The sequence below is a fragment of the Oryctolagus cuniculus genome, chromosome 9, assembly GCF_051225735.1.
Source record: "Oryctolagus cuniculus isolate XC-2025 breed Fujian yellow rabbit chromosome 9, ASM5122573v1, whole genome shotgun sequence".
In the NCBI taxonomy this organism is placed as follows: Eukaryota; Metazoa; Chordata; class Mammalia; order Lagomorpha; family Leporidae; genus Oryctolagus; species Oryctolagus cuniculus.
In genome coordinates, this window is record NC_142875.1 from 86993889 (window position 1) to 87007159 (window position 13271).

Genomic DNA, 13271 nt, shown 5'->3' on the forward strand with positions numbered 1-13271 from the left:
TCTCCTGCCAGCCGGAAGGCACGCAGGATAGCACATCACGTGTGTGTGGGGGGGGGGGGGTACACCAGCACCCTCCTATGCCAGCAGGGTCTTGCCAAAGACCTCTTGGAGCTCCCTGGGGCTGAACAAGTTGTGTCTGTTGCTCAGACCAATGGGCATACAAATCTGGGAGAAGCTGGCTGGAGATGCAAAGCGGAGAGTATTGCATGTATTTCTAGGACTTGCAGGTATCCTATCAGGTTTGTAATGCCAGAGCTGAGCCTTCCTGGTATGCCCTGGGTGGCAGAAGCCTGTCTACCTCTGGACAGGTGCAGAGAGCAAGAGACTCTGAAGGGAGTGGCAAAACCCAGCAGCCTTGCCTGGAGCTGAGCTGGGCAGGGCAGCCCACACCCTCACCAGTTTGCCCCCAGAGTACCTCCTGCATGAGTCACTTGCACGCAAGCCCCTAGCATCCCAGAGTCTGCTTCTGGGAAAGCTGGAGTCAAATCATGTCATAAGACTTGGCACGAAAAACAGCACGCCCTGCCTGCCTGGAGACAGTCTTTAGTCCATTACTCCCAAGAAGCAACCTTTTCTCCTTTTGGGGTGTTATGTTCCTTTACATCTTCAAATGACATTCCTGCAGTGCTGATTCAGATTGCTCTGTTTTAGGCATTTTCTATTGATTTTTCTCAACGAAATATGAAGAGTGAGCCTCTCTCCCTTACCCTTGTTCATTTCTTTCTTAAAAATTTTATGTATTAGGCCGGCGCCGCGGCTCACTAGGCTAATCCTCCGCCTAGCGGCGCCGGCACACCGGGTTCTAGTCCCGGTCGGGGCGCCGGATTCTGTCCCGGTCACCCCTCTTCCAGGCCAGCTCTCCGCTGTGGCCAGGGAGTGCAGTGGAGGATGGCCCAGGTGCTTGGGCCCTGCACCCCATGGGAGACCAGGAAAAGCACCTGGCTCCTGGCTCCTGCCATCGGATCGGCGCGGTGCGCCGGCCGCAGCGCACCAGCCGCGGCGGCCATTGGAGGGTGAACCAACGGCAAAGGAAGACCTCTCTCTCTCTCTCTCTCTCTCTCTCACTGTCCACTCTGCCTGTCAAAAAAAAAAATTTATGTATTTATTTATTTGAAAGGCAGCCTGACAGAGAGAGGGTGGAGAGAGAGAGAGATCTTCCATCCAATGAGTCACTCCACAAACGGCTACAACACCTGAGGCTGGGCCAGGCTGAATCCAGAAGTCTAGAACTCCATCTGGTCTCCTACAAGGATGGCAGGGGCCCAAGTACTTGGATCATCTTAACCGGTGCTCTTATATGGGATGCTGGCATTGCAGGTGGTGGCTTAACCTACTGTGCCACAACTCCACCCCCCCCCCCCCCGCCCCACCGCCCACACCCACTCCTTACTTCTCTGTTTCCATTTCCTCATGTAGTTACAAAATATTCACAAATAACAACACAAAGTTACTCTTACCTGAAGCTTATCTAAGCATTTTACATGTATTACTTCAGTTAATATGCTCCCGAACAAGAGGCAATAGGTTCCACTATGATCCTTATTTCCTAGAAAAGGGCATTGAGTCCCAGAGCTGGTGAACCCAAGAGCAGGCACAAGGCAGTGAGCACTGGCTGCAGACTGGAACAGGAGCAAGGTCTCTTCTCCTGCCCAGAGAGTCCTACCACTAGGACAACATCCTAATGTTAGAGCAATCTTTGGAATGTATACTAAGATGATTAGATCAATGCTATCACCCATTGATCCAAGTGATAAGCTGTGACTTCTCTTTTTTATCTGACCCAGAGTGAGAACTTGCCTGGTGTTTCACTTATCTGGTCTTTTGTGTCCTGTGTACTTATCACCCATTCAACTTATCTGAATCCTTCTGTTCCTTAGGCTCAAATAAATCAGGTCTTCAGTTTTGCCTTCTTAGGGAAATTTCTCCCAGAGCACTACTGACCTGTTCCAACCTGGACTGAGGGCTCCCAGAACCTGCTCCAGAGCCTTCATCCTAGGAACCCCTCTCATTGTCCAGGGGGTCCATTCGCCCTACTCCTAGCCCCTACACCCAGCCTCCAGGCTTCTTATTAAAGATGGTGTATTGAACAAGAGTGTTCACTTCTGCTGCCTTTTACACCATAGTAAAATGACAGTAAGGATCTTTTAAAAAAAGACAAAAGAACAAAAGATAAGGTTGTAGCAGCAAAATATTGAATGTTGGTAAATTGGATAGAAGCTAATTGAGTAGAATCAAAAAGTCACAGGGAGAATTAAATAAGTTGATAAATAAATGTGAAACCATCAGAACAGTCAGATGTAGCAAAACTATATTGGAGGATTTTAGGCTACTAGAAAAAAACACCTGCTCCACTCCCTTTCTAGCTTCCTGCTAATGCTTACCCAGGAGGCAGCTGATGATGGCTCAAATGCTTGATCCCTGCTACCCATGGAGGAGACCTGGGTGGAGTTTTTTAATCTGGCCCACATGCAGCTATTACAGATATTTAGGGAATGAACCAGTAGACGGATTTTTGTCTCAGTGTCTCTGCCTTTTGAATACAATGAAAAGAAGTAAATCTTTTTTAAAAGATACTATGGAAAGAATGGATAAACTCATAAACTTCCTGAAGAGAACTGGCAGCAGTTGATCGTGCCTAGGAGTAGTAGGCGAAAGAAAATGAATGAGGCTAACTTACTCTCCATCAAATGCAAGCTTTGAATTACACGTGTTTGGGGAGTTGGGAAAGGGAGAATAATAATAATAATACACATCTCAATACATAATAAATAGCAATGAAATACTTTTAAATATATTGATAATAAATCTATTAAAAGTAGCTAGAACTTGACCACCATTCCATGGGCAGGAGGATTTCAGGTGCGTACCCCAAGCTAGAGGCTGACACCACCCAGAATGGACACAGAGTCAGCCTGCGGTTTTCTGGGGACGCCCACGGCTGCTGCAGCCTCACCAGCCAACCTAGAATGTGAGACATGGCTCCAAGCACTGGGAAGGCAGCAATGGCTAGAACGGGCCACGTCCCTGCCCATGGTGCAGGAGCCAGAGGCAGCTATAATCTTGAATGGAGGGAGGCCAAAGGCACTGGGTGCTTGCGAGAGGGTGGGCAGGAGACAGTTTTCCTTAGCAAGAGAAAGGGGTGGGAGTCACTAGTTTGAAATGCCTGTCCCGTTTCTGTATCATTGCTTGGGACTCCACAACTCCATAATTTGTCCCCTGAGGAGAGGAAACCTCACAGAGCCACCTTGTGGTGGAAGAGAGCCCTGAGCCTCCAACCTGGGACCAGGATTCTCTAAGACATTAGCAGGTGTCAGTCCATCTGCACTTGCGCCCCTCATCCCTCCCACATGGTCGGGCAGCATTTTAAAGTGGCCAGCAAATGTTTACAGCAGTCTACTTGTGCCACTAACACATTTACCACAGGTAATTAACTTAACTACCTGATAAAAATGTAATTGGCGTGCCATATGCTAGCGATTGTCTGAAAAGACTTTGATGGACACTTACTGATGTGGGCTTCCCGATTATCTTTATAGGCACATAATCAAATCCAAATCTGATCATTATTTTGTGATTTGATTAAAGTAAACAGCCAACTTGAGTAATCATGACCCAGTAAGATTTATTATTTGCCTCAACGATGTAGTTTGGGGTTTTATATTGTTGGAACGTAATGAGGAATTAGTCTGATTGCTCTCCGATGCTGCCAAAGGCTGCACAGCCACACCCTCCATGGCAAGGATGGGCCTGAGTCAGCAGCCGTGATGCCAGGAGCTGCAGAATGGCAATTTGGCTGCTTCCCAGAGTCGTGCTGCTTCTCCTGGAAGCCTCCATCATTTCACATGAGCTCTCGACCATATCACAACCAGCGACGGCACGCATACTTCAGGAGCCGGTGGAGAGCGTGCCCTTCCCGCCCTGGGGGAAAGGACTTTCACAGCATGGATTGACAAGGCGCTGCTGCCTGAGTGTGGCTCATCCAGTGCTCCGAGCACCAGTGTCACCGGCGGACACTGGGCTACGATCAACACCCCAGCAGCTGCAAAAAGCTTTGTCAAATTGCTTTAGCAGGGGTTGGTGCTGTGGTGCAGTGGGTTAACATCCTGGCCTGAAATGCTGGCACCCCATATGGGTGCCAGTTCTAGACCCGGCTGCTCCACTTCCGATCCAGCTCTCTGCTATGGCCTGGGAAGACAGTAGAAGATGGCCCAAGTCCTTGGGCCCCTGCACCCATGTGGGAGACCTGGAAGAAGCTCCTGGCTCCTGGCTTTGGATTGGCACAGTTCCAGCCGTTGCAGCCAACTGGGTGGAAGACCTCTCTCTCTCTGTCTCTCCTTTCTCTGTGTAACACTCTGTGTAACTCTAATTTGCAAATAAATAAATAAATCTTTTTTAAAAATTGCTTTGGCTATGACTGGTGATGTGCGTGCGCCTTTCCTACATACAAGGTCCAGTCCTCAACTAAGCTGTCCTCAACAGATGCTCCACAGACCCTCCCACCTTGTACTCACGAGGGTTTGTTTTTTATTTTTAGTTATTTTTATCAGCCCAGACAAGAGCCAGCAGGTGCTTCCATTATTTTGAGCACCTTCTCAGCAGCCTGTCTAGCGTTGGTGGAGCAAACCTGAGCTGTGTTGATGGAGGCTAAGTCCCAGTACCACAGTGGAACCACAGGAATCCCAGCAAGCAGTTACTGAGTCAAGCCACTGAAGAAACAGTCCAAATCCATGTCCCGGGAAAGATGTGCTATGGGTGGCTTTGGCCATGCCCTTGCATTTGGTGAAGACAGAATTCAGTTCAAGTTTTAAAACAACTCATTTTTCCTACATCCTCAGGGCAGCCTAGACTATGTTTCCTGCTGCTTTGCACCTTCCAGCCCCCACTCCCATGTCCGGCAGACATGGAGGTGACTGCGCAGCCTCAGCCTTGGGCTCTTGAAGGCCTCCGAGTGCTGACTTGCTCCAGGGCGTGCTGGCATGCCCACATGTTTGTTCCTGGCTCTGCAGTCTCGTGGTTTCACATGTGCCTTGTAACACGCTGTGTGTCCCCAGGGAGACAGCAAGTGCCACGAGGCAATGGGCACAAGGTGCTAGGGCCTGTTTGTTCCATCAGCCAATACTTATGGATGGAGGGCTAGCCCTGCTGCTCTGTGCCAGGTGCGCTGTAGGTCCTGAAAGACAGCACTAAACAGAACAAGCCAGGGCTCTGTTCATGCATGGTCTCTGCTTTCATGGGGAAGACAGACAACGGACAAAACATATCACATCTGAGCAGCCGGGTGTCCAGGGAGGGGAATGAGAGCAGAGCAGAGCGTTCCACGGTGCCAGTCAGACTCTCAGCCCCAGCTCTTTGCTTTGCTCAGGATGCCGAGTCTCTGTGGCTCCTAACTGATTAGGGATCCCGCAGTTCTTACAAATTCCGCAACATTCATTCCACCGGGGGTACTTGGGGAAGGTAGGCTTCGGGCTCCTGGTACCTGATCTGCCCTGTAACTCTCAGCTCAGCACAGGACCCAGCAGCAAGAGGAAATCAAGGGAGTCATTTGTGCTGCTGACTTCAAATTACCCTTAGCAAATACAGTTTGCTTTATAGAGCAAACAGGATCACCCAGTTCACTAGGGAGCAAGAGAGGAAGAACTTTACCCATCATTAATGTTTTACTACCTTTCTCAGAAAGTGTAACCTTTCACTCCCAAATCAACTCTACCAGGAGGCCAGGGAGGGAAGCACCTGGTTCAGTTCCTGGTGCCAGTGCCCTCCCTGTGCCCACACTGTCTCCACTTGGATCAACACAAGAGATAAGCTCTTTCAAGCATATGAAGAAGCAGGCCCAGGATTTCCAAAGCAGAGCCAGCAGGGCACTGGGCTCTCATTTACAATGATATATGGCTATCTGGCTACGCACTGCTCTGCCCATGACAGAGCTGCACCTCTGTAGTGACCAGAGTGACCATGGCAGAAGCTGGGCCCCTACCTGCAGAACTGTGTAGCAAGCGGTGGGCCTGCCTCAGGCTAACTGCAAAAATCCCAGGAGTGAGTCAGCCCCAGCAGTAACTAACTGACACCTGAACCACAAGCTGATGTTTCCACAAACATGTCAGACTCATCACCACTAACTGCAAGTGAAGATTTGCTAAGCACAAGGATTGTATTGACTACAAAGTCTAAGTTAAACTTGACAGTATTAGAAATGGCCTCAGTGAGGCTGAGTGAGGAAGTCAGTGAAAGACATCAGTGATACAATCGAACTCCCTAGAATTCTACCTTCCCTGACACCCAGCTGGCCTCCTGCTAAGCAGGGATGCGAAAACTCAGGTCCTTCTGAGCGTCTCACTGGAAATACCAGGCAATTTCACTTTCCCTTCCTTCCTTTCATTTAAAGTAATAGGAAAGACAGAGTGACAGAAAGAGGGGCAGAAATGGAGAAAGAGAGATCTTCCATCTGCTGGTTCACTCCCCAAATGGCTACATTGGCCAGGCCAGGGCTGAGCCAGGCGGAAACCAGGAGCCCAGAACTCCATCCAGGTCTCCCACATGGGTGGCAGGGCCCCAAGCACTTGGGCCATTTTCCATTGCTTTCCCAGGCACATTAGCAGGAAACTGGATCAGAAGCAGAATAGCTGGGACTGGAACTGATGCTCTGATATGGAATGCTGGCATCACAAGGGGTGGCTTAACTGATGGCTCTGACATTTTCTCTTTTGCAGATAAAGATTCCTAATTATTTGTGATCAAGAAGTGAGTCACTAGGAGCCAGCACAGTTTACTAATCCTACTCTAAGCAGGGTGGGGAATGTTTAGCCCATGGGCCGTAAAGACCCACAGAAGTATTCGGTCCGGCCCTGCCAATGCAACTGCAGGTGGGACTCAGAATTCAATTAATCTACAGTAGGCTAATTTTTAAGTTAATAATTTTGTATGGCCCACAAATGATGCTACAAATATCCAAGTGGTCCTTGGGAGAAAAAGGTTTCCCCACCCCTGCTTAGCACAGAATTAGGAATTACCATGGTTTGGCTTCAGGTCCTTCCGACACTGTGGCTGCCTGTGTGGCCAACATCTGCAGCATAGCTGGGATTCCTGCCGTCTGGGGAAGGAACACCGTCCTCAGTGCTGGCTTGGGTTGGTCACGCTTTATGGTCGCTGCTTTTCTGGCTTTTAATTAGAACTTACCTTCGGTTTCCCGTCTTTACTGTCAACCTCCTTTGTTGTAGGGTTTCTGGCTGGTGTGTTTTGCCATGTCTATAATGTTCTGGTATCTACACTTTGACACAAAAAGGCAGAGATTTAACTACAAACCACCCATGCCCTCATTGCTGAATCACAGGTGTACAGAATTCTGCCAGGTGTTTGCAAGGAGCTCTTTCTGTAAACCACATGGAGATGGACTGAGCTAGCTGGGCCGTGAGGTTTTGGGTTTGCCAGGTAGGATGCTGTTAACAACTTTTGCCAATGGCCGGTGCCGTGGCTTAACAGGCTAATCCTCCATCTGCGGCACCGGCACCCCGGGTTCCAGTCCCGGCCAGGGCGCCAGATTCTGTCCCGGTTGCCCCTCTTCCAGTCCAGCTCTCTGCTGTGGCCCAGGAGTGCAGTGGAGGATGGCCCAGGTCCTTGGGCCCTGCACCCGCATGGGAGACCAGGAGAAGCATAAGATTTATGATCCTGCCTTCGGATTGGCACAGCGCGCTGGCCACAACGCACCGTCCGGAGCGGCCACTTGGGGGTGAACGAACGGAAAAAGGAAGACCTTTCTCTCTCTCTCTCTCTCTCTCACTAACTCTGCCTGTCAAAACAAAACAAAACAAAACAAAACAAAAAAACACTCTTGAGCCGGCGCCGTGGCTCAATAGGCTAATCCTCCACCTTGCGGCGCCGGCACACCGGGTTCTAGTCCCGGTCAGGGCGCCAGATTCTGTCCCGGTTGCCCCTCTTCCAGGCCAGCTCTCTGCTATGGCCAGGGAGTGCAGTGGAGGATGGCCCAGGTGCTTGGGCCCTGCACCCCATGGGAGACCAGGAAAAGCACCTGGCTCCTGGCTCCTGCCATCGGATCAGCGCGGTGCGCCGGCTGCAGCGGCGGCCATTGGAGGGTGAACCAACGGCAAAGGAAGACCTTTCTCTCTCTGTCTCTCTCTCACTGTCCACTCTGCCTGTCAAAAAATAAAAAAAAATAAAAAAAACACTCTTGCTATTGTCTTCTATAGAAGACTGAAGTGTACTGCCCCAGCGGCGTGCCGTGGAAAGTTGGGAGAGATTTAGCAACCAGCTCTCAGGATTAAATAAGAATGTGTCAGTGTGCCTGTTCACTATTGGTGTGCTTATAGTAACTTTTACTGATGTAAAGATGTGTGCCACAATTTACAAATATATGATACTCTGATCATAAATCTTATATAGCCAGTTGATTTCTCACACAATGCTTTCAGCTGATTTCTTTTTAAATTTTGTATCCATAGCCAAACTCTAGTCACAACTGATGAGCAAGTGTGCTTCCAACATAGATGTTAGGTGGTATTTTTGTTAGTAAGACAAAAGGGAAGCAACAAAGGCGATGTCAGAACTTCTGCCGTTTATTGATGAAATGTGCGACTTTGTAAATCATGCAATGTTTTAAACAACCGAAAGAACAGAGTTATAATTCCTAAACTACTCACACTTTCACAGCTAGACACATGCCACGCGTTTATGTTTAATTTGCATTATTAGCATTTTTCTGTTTCACTTTCTTAAGTCTGGGCAATCAACAGAATACAATCAACCCAGCTCTGATGTCTGCTGATTGCCAATTTCTCTGGTGCAAACACTTGGGTTTCAATCACAGCCAATTCTCAAGCACTGATATGACATCACTGAAGGTGGTGTTGGGAAGAGGTGCACAGAAAGACACATATAGTATTTCTACCACCCAGCTAAGTCACTTCAGAGGACACAGATCAGAATCAAATGCAGAAAGACACAAAGACACAGGTTGGGCAGTGTCAGATTCTAAGTATTAGAACCTTGGCTTCTTATAGACCTGATTTGATTGTGATTTTAGATAATTTAATTATTGATACCAGCTATGCTTCATAACTGACTCAAAATATTCCTAAAGATTCTTACCAGCCTGTCCCAGCAGCCTCGCCCACCATCCAGTGTGGCTGGGATTTCAGGGGAGGGAGAAGTTTTTAGTGGTTCCCATGTGGGCTTCCCTCAGCTTCTAATTTGTCCAGCACCTAGGGCTGAGCTCAGCCCCTTCAGAGTTGGTCTCAGCCTCACTCCCTTTGTCACGGTGCCTGGGAGATAGGTCCAGGCAGGTCTGCACTTCTGGCAGCACCAGGGAGCCCAGCCCCGCCATAAAGGCGAAGTGCCCAGGGCACTTTGAGAACTAGGGAGAGAAGCCCAGGCAGGAACTGAGAGCTCAACTCCAAGCCATAAAAATCGGCCCCAGTGGTGTCCTGAAAATAAGGTGTGGGTTTTGAAAGGGTTTCGTTTTCTCTGCCCTAAACACTTAACCCCAAACGCTAATTATAGGCAGATCATAAAACTCACATTTCAGTATCCAAGGACACTCCCAAGGACATGGACCATGTGATTCGTACCATGTGTAACGTTTCATCCAGTTACCGCCTCTGTGAGGAAGCACACTCACCCTTGTGTTTGTCCAGTGTGAATCCTTGGAAGTTTTCTTTTTTATGTAACCTGATTCTTTGGGGTTTTCTTTAGGTCTTTGAAAAAGAGTCTATTTGTTTAAGAATACAAGACAAAAAAAATTTCCTCCCATTCCCATTTCCCCTGAACCTGGGGGCTCTGGAGGTGAGTGGAGCTGTCACCTTTGCCATACACCCACCTGAGCTGTTCCACACCTGCTCCAGTGCTGTTCCTCCCACGCACAATTCCAAAAGAAATGTCTTGTGCACTGACAATATTCTCTTCTGTGATCTCAGGAGAAAAAGGCTTTGTCCTGTTTTGTTTAATGTTTATTTATTTCACTTGAAAGAGAGAAAGAGATCTTCCACTCCCCCAAATGGCTGAAATGGCCAGAACTGGGCCAAAAGGAAGCCAGGAGCCAGAAGCTTCATTTGAGTCTCCCCTGTGGGTGACAGGGGCCCAAGCACTTGGACCATCCTCCGCTGCTTTCCCAGGTACATTGGCAGGGAGCTGGATCAGAAGTGGAGCAGCCAGGGTACTACTTGAGCTCCTATGGGGTGCCGGCATTGCAGACAGCTGCTTAACCCACTGCACTGGCCCCTGGTTTTGCTTTTTTAAGAATTACTAATTAGGAAGCCATCCTAGAGTTTTATAAATTGTAGTCATTTACTATTTTTAAATTAACACATAAACTTGTTTTATGGGGTACCATATGATATTTCAATCCATGTATACACTATGGAAGGTTCCTATTAAGGTAAGTATATCTCATTTTTTTGAAACACACAGCACACTATGATTCTGATCACTGTGCAATAGGACATTAGAGCTTCTTCCTCTGACTATAATTTAGTGCCTGTTGACCATGCTGGAGTCTTGAACAATCCATGTTCTTCATAATCTACTACAGGAAAAATATAGTTAAATGAGCGCCTCTTCTTCACGGCAGATAATTATAGGTTCGACAACAATGACGAACTGCCTGAAAAAGCATAGGCAGGCTCCTACCTTTCTTCCCGTAAGTCAAGGGACACGGCAGCCTGGAGAGGCGACAACCTGGTGTCCAAGAGGGGCCTGGAGAAGTGAGAATGCAGGCGTGCTGGCTGATAGCCGTCTCCAACGGTCTGAACAACTCCCAGTACTAACAGTGTTTGTGTACAGTCAAACAGGCGCTTCCTTTTGAGTCCAGATGGTGTATTGACATGACTGCCTTCATGAAAGGCCTTTCGTGCTAGGCTTCCCTGAGGTGTTTGCAATGCCTCCCATTTCTCCTGAGCCTTGTCTCCACTGGCTTGCATTGGTAATGATCGAGTGCACAAGGCAAGGGGCTGATGGTGCCTGGGGTGGCCATTGGCCCCCCTCTCCCAGTGGCTCACAGACCCACTGGCTCTGGGTCAGCTCCCTCTGGACCTCCATGAACATCATCCATGCCATCTTGGTATCCTAGCAGAGCAGCCCCTTCTCTCCTGTGTCTGCAAGCCCAGGGAGACAGGCATGTGAGCCTGCTGTACCTGCTATACCTGGAACCTGCTACTGCTGCAACCCTTGCCCAGGGTCTCGAAGTGTTGCATGAACACAGGGGAGATGATTTGCCTAAGGGTACGTAAATCTGTGCTTGAGTTTGGATGGCAACCCAAGGCCCTACCTCCACATGGCACCTCCCAAGCAGCCTCCCCCTGAGGACTCCACGGGCTGGCAGGGGCTGGCAGAAACACGTTCCTGCCATACCCCTCCCATCTCAACCTCTGTCCAGCAACCTGGCACTCTGTAGCCAGAGGGTGATGAGGTTTGATTTGAGAAAGTATTTGGATTCCTCTGACTCTTCGATAAGGGGAACACACAAAATATTTGTTTTCACAGAGCGATGACACTGATAATTGTAGGTGAGATAAGGAAGAATTTTACCACTCTTAATGATTGAGAATTATTTGCAAATATTTGTTGTATACACATGAATAATACAGAGTGGAAAGATGAGCATTTGGCTGGTTAAAAAGTCTCTGACCCATAAGGCAGTGCCTTGTGTTTGATACCTAGCTCCTGACTACCGATTCCTCAAGGCGGGCGTTTGGCTTGGCATGGCAATTAAAACACCCTTGAAATGCCTGCATCCAATATGAGAGTGCCTGGGTTCGTGTTCTGGCTCTACTCCCAATTCCAGTTTCCTGCAAAAGTGGACCCTGGGAGGCAACAGGTGCCAGGTCCAGTAGTTGGGTCCCAGTCACCCATGTGGGAGACCCAGAATTGAGTTCCCGGCTCCTACCTTTGGCCCGGCCCCATCCCAGCGTTGTAGGCATTGGGGAGTGACCCAGTATACCAGAGCTCTTGCTTGTTCTCTCTCTCTCTCCCCCTCCTCATTTCAAAATAAATACATTTATTTAAAGAATCTTTTTAGTTGACAATAACAATCTCAACAATAAAAAATAGTAAAATAACGCAACTGGGTGAGCGTTTCCAGGGGACTTTTCTTTTGTGGGGTACTGTGCCAGGCTCTGTAAATGATGGCAGGATGATAGGAGGTTTTCTCTGACTTCCTGAAGCTCACAGTCTCCCTGGAGAGATCAGTATGTGGGCATCTAATTTGCAACTTAAGCAGAGGGAAGTGGAAGCACAGACAGAGGAGCTGGAACTAGTGCCCTGGCTGCCAGGGACTCAGGGGCTGCCTGTCCACCAGTGCCAGGTCAGCAAAATCAGCCAGGGCGGGAGTGCTTACCCCACGTTGGGTGGCAAACACTGCAAACCACTGTTTATTTTCTGTTCCCGGGAGCTGCTTGCTAAACACTTACCAGCACACCAGTAGCACACATATCCAAGGTAGGAGCCCAGAAAATATTGTTTGAGGACCGGGGGCATCCAGCCCATGCAGAGGTGAGAAGACGCCTGCACAGGTCCTCAGAAGCCCAAGGCGAGGACTGTGCTAGGGCCCCATCTCCTCCTGGGCTCCGCCCTCTCGGGGCCACTGTGCTGTCCATCACAGATTCTCTTCTCCGCTGCAGGCCCTGAAAGGGAGAAGTGGCGGCGAGAGACCTCCGCGGAGCACCCGTCCTCTCCCACAGGCCCCCCACCAGGGCCAGTGCATAGCGCTGACCCTGCGTACTGGGATCGAATCGAGTGAGTTAAATGCAAGCCAACCATCTGTAATGTGAGCCCAGTGGGAAAAATACAGCAGTGAGGACAGGAAAACCCTACCTGTCCTGCACAGCTACCTGTTCAACGTAGCCTAAACGATCAAAACCACTAATGTCAGGTTTATCTTTCAGAGCACTTGGGATGCGTGGCCTCGCACCGAAAGTGTAAGGGGGGAGTCCACATTCTCCGTTCGTTTCTTTTTCTTCTTGCTGCAGTTCTATCAATTGCCTTTAAAACAGTTATGGAGGCTTTAAAGGCTTACGGAGCGACACTTGTCCAAGGAAGACAGCACCGCTTTTTGTGGGTCCATGCTCGTGGGTATCCTCCCGAGGAAGCCACGGTTACCTCGGCCGAGCGGGAGAGGGATGCGGACTTCCTCCACATCCTCTGCCTGAGCCAGCTGGAGAGTCCTGTGCGATTCCTTAGAGAACGTTCGCCGTAACTGCCTGTATTTGATTTTGGCACCTTTTTAAAAGTCCAAAAAGGCATTTGCGAGGAGCCATAAAAAGTCATTA